General features: G+C 35.3%; 1 pseudogene; it reads left to right on the top strand.

Annotated features, from left to right (window-relative positions):
* The first annotated feature begins 3,020 nt into the window (after positions 1-3,020).
* LOC121486879 lies at positions 3,021-6,096 on the top strand (annotated as a pseudogene).
* The last annotated feature ends 281 nt before the right edge of the window (positions 6,097-6,377 follow it).

Here is a 6,377-nt window from a genome sequence, read left to right as displayed (position 1 = left end):
TAATAAAGATTCGAGTAGAACTCAATGAAATAGAGACCAGAAGAACTGTAGAACAGATCAACAAAACCAGGAGTTGGTTCTTTGAAAGAATTAATAAGATAGATTAAACCACTAGCCAGCCTTATTAAAAGCAAAAGAGAAAACGTTAATTAATAAAATCATGAATGAAAAAGGGAGATCACAACCAGTACCAAGGAAATGAAAATGGTTTTAAAAATGTATTATGAATACCTATATGCCAATAAATTAGGCAATCTAGAAGAAATGAATGCACTTCTGGAAAACCACAAATTACCAAAACCGGAACAGGAAGAAATAGAAAACCTGAACAGGCTGATAACCAGGGGGGAAATTGAAGCAGTCATCAAAAACCTCCCAAGACACAAGAGTCCAGAGCCAAATGGCTTCCCAGAGGAATTCTAGCAAATGTTTAAAGAAGAAACAATACCTAATCTACTAAAGCTGTTCTGAAAGTTAGAAAGGGACAGAATACATCCAAACTCATTCTATGAGGCCAGCATCACCTTATTTCCAAAACCAGACAAAGACCTCACCAAAAAGGAGAATTATAGACCAATATCCCTGATGAACACAGATGCAAAAATTCTCAACGAGATCCTAGCCAATGGGATCCAACAATACACTAAGAAGATTATTCCCCATGACCAAGTGGGATTTATCCCCTGGTTCAACAAGGGGGCTTGTTCAACCCCTTGAACAAGGCTGGTTCAACACTCATAAAACAATCAATGTGATTGATCACATCAACAAAAGAAAACAAAACCATATGATCCTCTCATTAGATGCAGAGGAAGCATTTGACAAAATACAGCATCCATTCCTGATCAACACTCTTCAGAGTGTAGGGATAGAGGGAACATTCCTCAGCATCTTAAAAGCCATCTATGAAAAGCCCACAGCAAATACCATTCTCAATGGGGAAACACTGGAGCCTTTCCCCTAAGATCAGGAACAAGACAGGGATGTCCGCTCTCACCACTGCTATTCAACATGGTGCTAGAAGTCCTAGCCTCAGCAATCAGGCAACAAAAGAAATAAAAGGCATTCAAATTGGCAAAGAAGTCAAACTCTCCCTCTTCACCGAAGACATGATACTCTACATAGAAAACCCAAAAGCCTCCACCCCAAGATTGCTAGAACTCATACAGCAATTTGTCAGTGTGGCAGGATACAAAATAAATGCCCAGAAATCAGTGGCATTTCTATACACTAACAATGAGACTGAAGAAAGAGAAGTTAAGGAGTCAATCCCATTTACAATTGCACCCAGAAGCATAAGATACCTAGGAATAAACCTAACCAAAGAGGTAAAGGATCTATACCCTAAAAACTACAGAAGACTTCTGAAACAAATTGAGGAAGACACAAAGAGATGGACAAATATTCCATGCTCATGGATTGGAAGAATTAATATAGTAAAAATGTCTATGCTACCCAGGGCAATGTACACGTTCAATGAATCCCTATGAAAATACCATGGATTTTCTTCAGAGAGTTGGAACAAATCATCTTAAGATTTGTGTGGAATAAGAAAAGGCCCCGAATAGCTAGGGGAATATTGAAAAAGAAAACCAGGGCCAGAGGCATCACAATGCCAGATTTCAGGTTATACTACGAAACTGTGGTCATCAAGAGAGTGTGGTACTGGCACAAAAACAGACCCATACATCAATGGGACAAAATAGAGAACCCAGAAATGGGCCCTCAACTCTATGGTCAGTCACTATTCCACAAAGCAGGAAAGACTATCCACTGGAAAAAGGACAATCTCTTCAATAAATGGTGCTGGGAAAATTGGACACCCAGATGCAGAAGAATGAAACTGGACCATTCTCTTACACCATACACAAGGATAAACTCAAAATGGATGAAATACCTAAATATGAGACAAGAATCCACCAAAATCCTTAGAGGAGAACACAGGCAACACCCTTTGGGAAGTTGGCCATATTAAGAATTCAATTCACTAGGAATGAACACAGTTCTGAACTTCTATGTGTCAAATATTAAAATCAACATATATGACTACATTTGAAATAATGCAAAATTTATAAAACCAGGATCGCTGTAACGGGTTTTATTAATATTTACTCTGTATTTATAAATTTAGTAGATATTATTTAATTGAAGATGTAGGAAGATTCTAATAAAAAATATAACAAGTTAGATATTGTAATTTCATTGATTTAGGTTACATCTAAAATAACATTCTTAGATTTTTTAGTTTTGGCTGATATATAGAACTCTGTTTCTACAAACCCAAAAAGGAAGAGAATTTTTATCATTCCAGATAGCTTCCTTATGCCCCTTTCCAGTTCACTCCTCTACCCTGAAGCAAATATTGTTTTGGTTTCATTCACCATAACTGTTTAATTTTAAATCTACCAGAAAATTGTTTCTTTTATTGGTATTATTTCATTATGCGAATATATGACAAATGTTTATCCATTTACCTAATGACATTTATGTTATTGCTAGTGTTTGGCCTTTATAAGTAATTCTGCCCTAACACTGTTGTACAGCTCTTTTGTGGGTATTTGTTTATATTTTGCTTGGGTAAATATCATGAGTGAAATTATTACCTCACAGCAGAGAAAAAAGCTTAAATTTGTAAGACATTGGCAAATTGACTTCCAACTGGTTGCACCATTTTATATCCCCACCATTGATGTTTGAATTTATTATACTACAATGTAAAAACCAGGGAATTACCATGGATACCACCCCTCACATCTTATTCAGATTTCACCAGTTTCACCTGCACTTGTATTCGTGTGTGTAGTTCCATGCAATTTTATCACGCGTGTGAATTCATATAACCAACAGCTCAATCACAACACAGAGCTTTTGCATCACTACAATGGTTTCCCTCATGCTACCCCTTTAAAGCCATACTATATTTCCATGTTCATTCTTTTCCCAGCTCCTAACTCCTGGTAATAGATAAACTGTTCTCCATCTCTATGATGTAACCGTTTTGAGAATAAGTTTTTCTGAGCATGCATATTGAGAAAGGTGAAGAATTTGGACCATTAGTGAAATTACTATACCACTCAGGAATACAGCACATTAGAAAGTGACAACTACTGAGGGAAAAGAAAATATTAGCAATAGGTGGGGACTATTGACAGCTGCAAGAGAGAATGGGGTTCAATTTGAGTGGGTCAACCTGGACAGGGCTTTGAGAGAAGATAATACTTGAGTAAGAATAGGAGAGGTAAGGGAGTTATCTAAGTGGATTTCTGGAAGAAGAAATTTCCAGTCAGAGGAAACAACTACAACAAAGTCTGTAAGACAGGAACATGCCTGCTGTTTTTAAGGAATGGAAAGAGGCTGATTTGACTGGTGTAAAGGAGCCAGGAGTACAATAATTGAAGAAAAGGTCAGAAAAGTAACAGATCATATAACATGCATATAATATCATACCAACATTATTAGATATAAGAATATATTTAAAAACCTATGCTTTTCTTTAGAACCAAAATATACAGAACATACAATTTAAAAAGGTATGTAATTCACATTATCATCAGCATCATAAAATACTTAGGAATAGTATTCTTATATATTTTGGTAAACTCACTAAAAAATAAATAATAAACTCATTAATGCCAATAATTTAACTGTGGAATTTTTTGTAGTTGCTAAATATACAATTATTTCACTTGCACTTGAATAAATACTAAGAAAAAGGCTCAAAACTTCAGTATGTTTAAGTTCAAAATTTATGTTTAAAATACTTATTATTAAAAGAGATATAAATGGTCACAAAATTATTCTATGAGTTCAGTGAAATCTCAAACAAAACTTAAACATAAAACTTCTGCTTTGGATCAAGAAAGAGTAACAGGGGTTCAAACAACAACAACAAAACTGAACAAAATATATGAAACAATGATTATTGAGACATTGGGCATCAGACATCAAAGGACAATGATAACTGAGAGATAGAAAACAAGTGAGGTAGGCCCTACAATTGTCCCAGCTGACTTCCTAGAGAGTTTCCAGGAACCCCAGAAGAATCTACCTTTCTTTCTGACTTGTAGATCAATTTAGGAATTCAGGGAAACCAAAGTGGCTAGGGTTTGCAAAGTGCCAGAGAAGAAACAACTGTACAAACAAAGGGAAAGAATATCACAGAGATCTATAGAGTGCTCCCCTTAAGTCTCCGTGTGAGCACTGAACAATGTATATAGATGAAACTACCCAAGGCTGGAGAAGGAATCACCTGGGAAGAATTGGGGGAACAGTCAATGAAATCCACACAAGGTCCAGAATAGTCCTAGTTTCCAACAGTCAAAGTGAAAAACCTCACAACTCAAGACATCAGGTAGAGTACTGAGGACAATTTCACTTTAGTAGTGGGGAGAATTTAGCTCTACACTAAAAATAGTTTTAGATTCTGCCTAACAATCCTAAAACAATACCCAAAAGGATCAAATCATACCAAGAAACTGTGTTTTAGAACAAACCTCAAAACTACTTATGGAATGCAGAAATATGTATCATCTAATAAGGGAAATTCCCAGTGTTTGACATCCAATTGAAAGTTACCAGCCATGCAAAGAAACAAGAAAATATGACCCAGAAATAGAAAATTCAATCAGTAGACAAGTATAACCAGAAATGACATAGATGAGAGAATTAGTAGATACATTAAAAACAAATATAACTATATTTCATATGTTCAACAAGCTAGAGGAAAGATTGACCATGTTAAGTAGAAACATGGAAAGTATATGTTAAAAGACTCAAATCAAAATTCTAGACAGGATAACTAAAATGTTTGTCATGAAAACTATACTAGATAGGATTAGCTGCAGGTTAGGCATTGCAGAAGAAAAGATTAGTGAGTTCAAAGACAGAATCAATCCAAAATGAGATACTGAGAAGATAGGAAGCTGGGGAAAAAAATAAAGAATGCATCAGTGAGCTGTGATATAATTCAAATGGTCCAGAATGTCTGATTTGAAGAAATAATGTCCCAAATTTTTCTCAAATTTGATGCAAAACAAATCCAAAGATTTGTATCTCTACCAATACTAAAAACAAAGAAAACTAAACCAAATCACATCAAAATCAAATTTCTCAAAACCAATGACAAAAAAAAAAAAAAATCTTAGAAGCCAGAGAAAAAAGTAACATTATATAAAGTGGAATGAATATAAAAATGGAAGCAGATTTCTTACTTAAAATGGTGTAAACCAGATATGAGAGGAATAATATTTTTAAAGTATGAAAAGAAAAAAATCATTGCCATCTTAAGGTTTATGTGATTTCAAGAAATACCAAGTAACTAAAACAATCTTGAAAAAAAAAATAACAAAGATACTGTGTCTGGCTCCCACTCTCACAAACATTGCAGTGCAATGAGCTCCAGAGAGACAGTTCCAGGGCAAGTGAGAGCCAGATGGCACTGGGCAGTTCTATTCCTCACTGAGACAATAATTAAACACGTGCAGAGGAGATCCTAAGAAGCTGAGAGGAAAATGTCATCATACACATTCTTTGTCCAAACTTGCCAGGAGGAGCACAAGAAGCACCTAGATACTTCAGTCAACTTCTCAGAGTTTTTAAAGAAGTGCTCAGAGAAGTGGAAGATCATGTCTGCTAAAGAGAAAGGAAAATTTGAAGACATGGCAAAGGCAGATAAGCCCCATTATGAAAGAGAAATTAAAACTTATATCTCCTCTAAAGGAGAAACAAAAAGGAAGTTCAAGGATCCCAATGCAGTCAAGAGACCCCCCCTCAGCCTTTTTCCTGTTTTTTTTTTTTTTTTTTTTCTGAGTATCACTTAAATATCAAAGGACATCCTGATCTATTCATTGGTGATGATGCAAAGAAACTGTGAGAGATGTGGAACAGCACTGCTGCAGATGACAAGCAGTCTTATAAAAGGAACTGCTAAGCTGTTAACTGCTAACTGCTAAGGGAAAATACGAAAAGGATATTGTTGCATAGCAAGCTAAAGGAAAGCCTGATGCAGCAAAAAAGGAAGTCATCAAGGCTGTATAAAGCAAGAAAAAGAAGGAAGAGGATACAGAGAGGCATTCAGTTAACAGAACAATTATTTAATATAAGTTGCATCAGAGACAACTGACGATGGAAACGACTATCTCATATATAATTAATTTGTGCTGTGTACCAACAAGAACCTGGCTTAAATTTCCATGCCAATTTACAACCCCCATACTGTACCAGACAAGGTTAGTGACTACTAAAATATCACCAGGACAGAGATCTTTAAAGACACATTTGGTAGTGTGTTAACGGCAAAAAGACACTGTAGAGTTTAAAAACATATCTTACACAGCCTTAAATTTCTAAATAAATACAATTTTTAATATAAAAAAACT

The sequence above is a fragment of the Vulpes lagopus genome, chromosome 1 (genome assembly GCF_018345385.1).
Source record: "Vulpes lagopus strain Blue_001 chromosome 1, ASM1834538v1, whole genome shotgun sequence".
NCBI classification, from domain to species: Eukaryota; Metazoa; Chordata; class Mammalia; order Carnivora; family Canidae; genus Vulpes; species Vulpes lagopus.
Note: the sequence above shows the minus strand (reverse complement) of the source record. Positions and strands in the feature narration are given on the sequence as shown.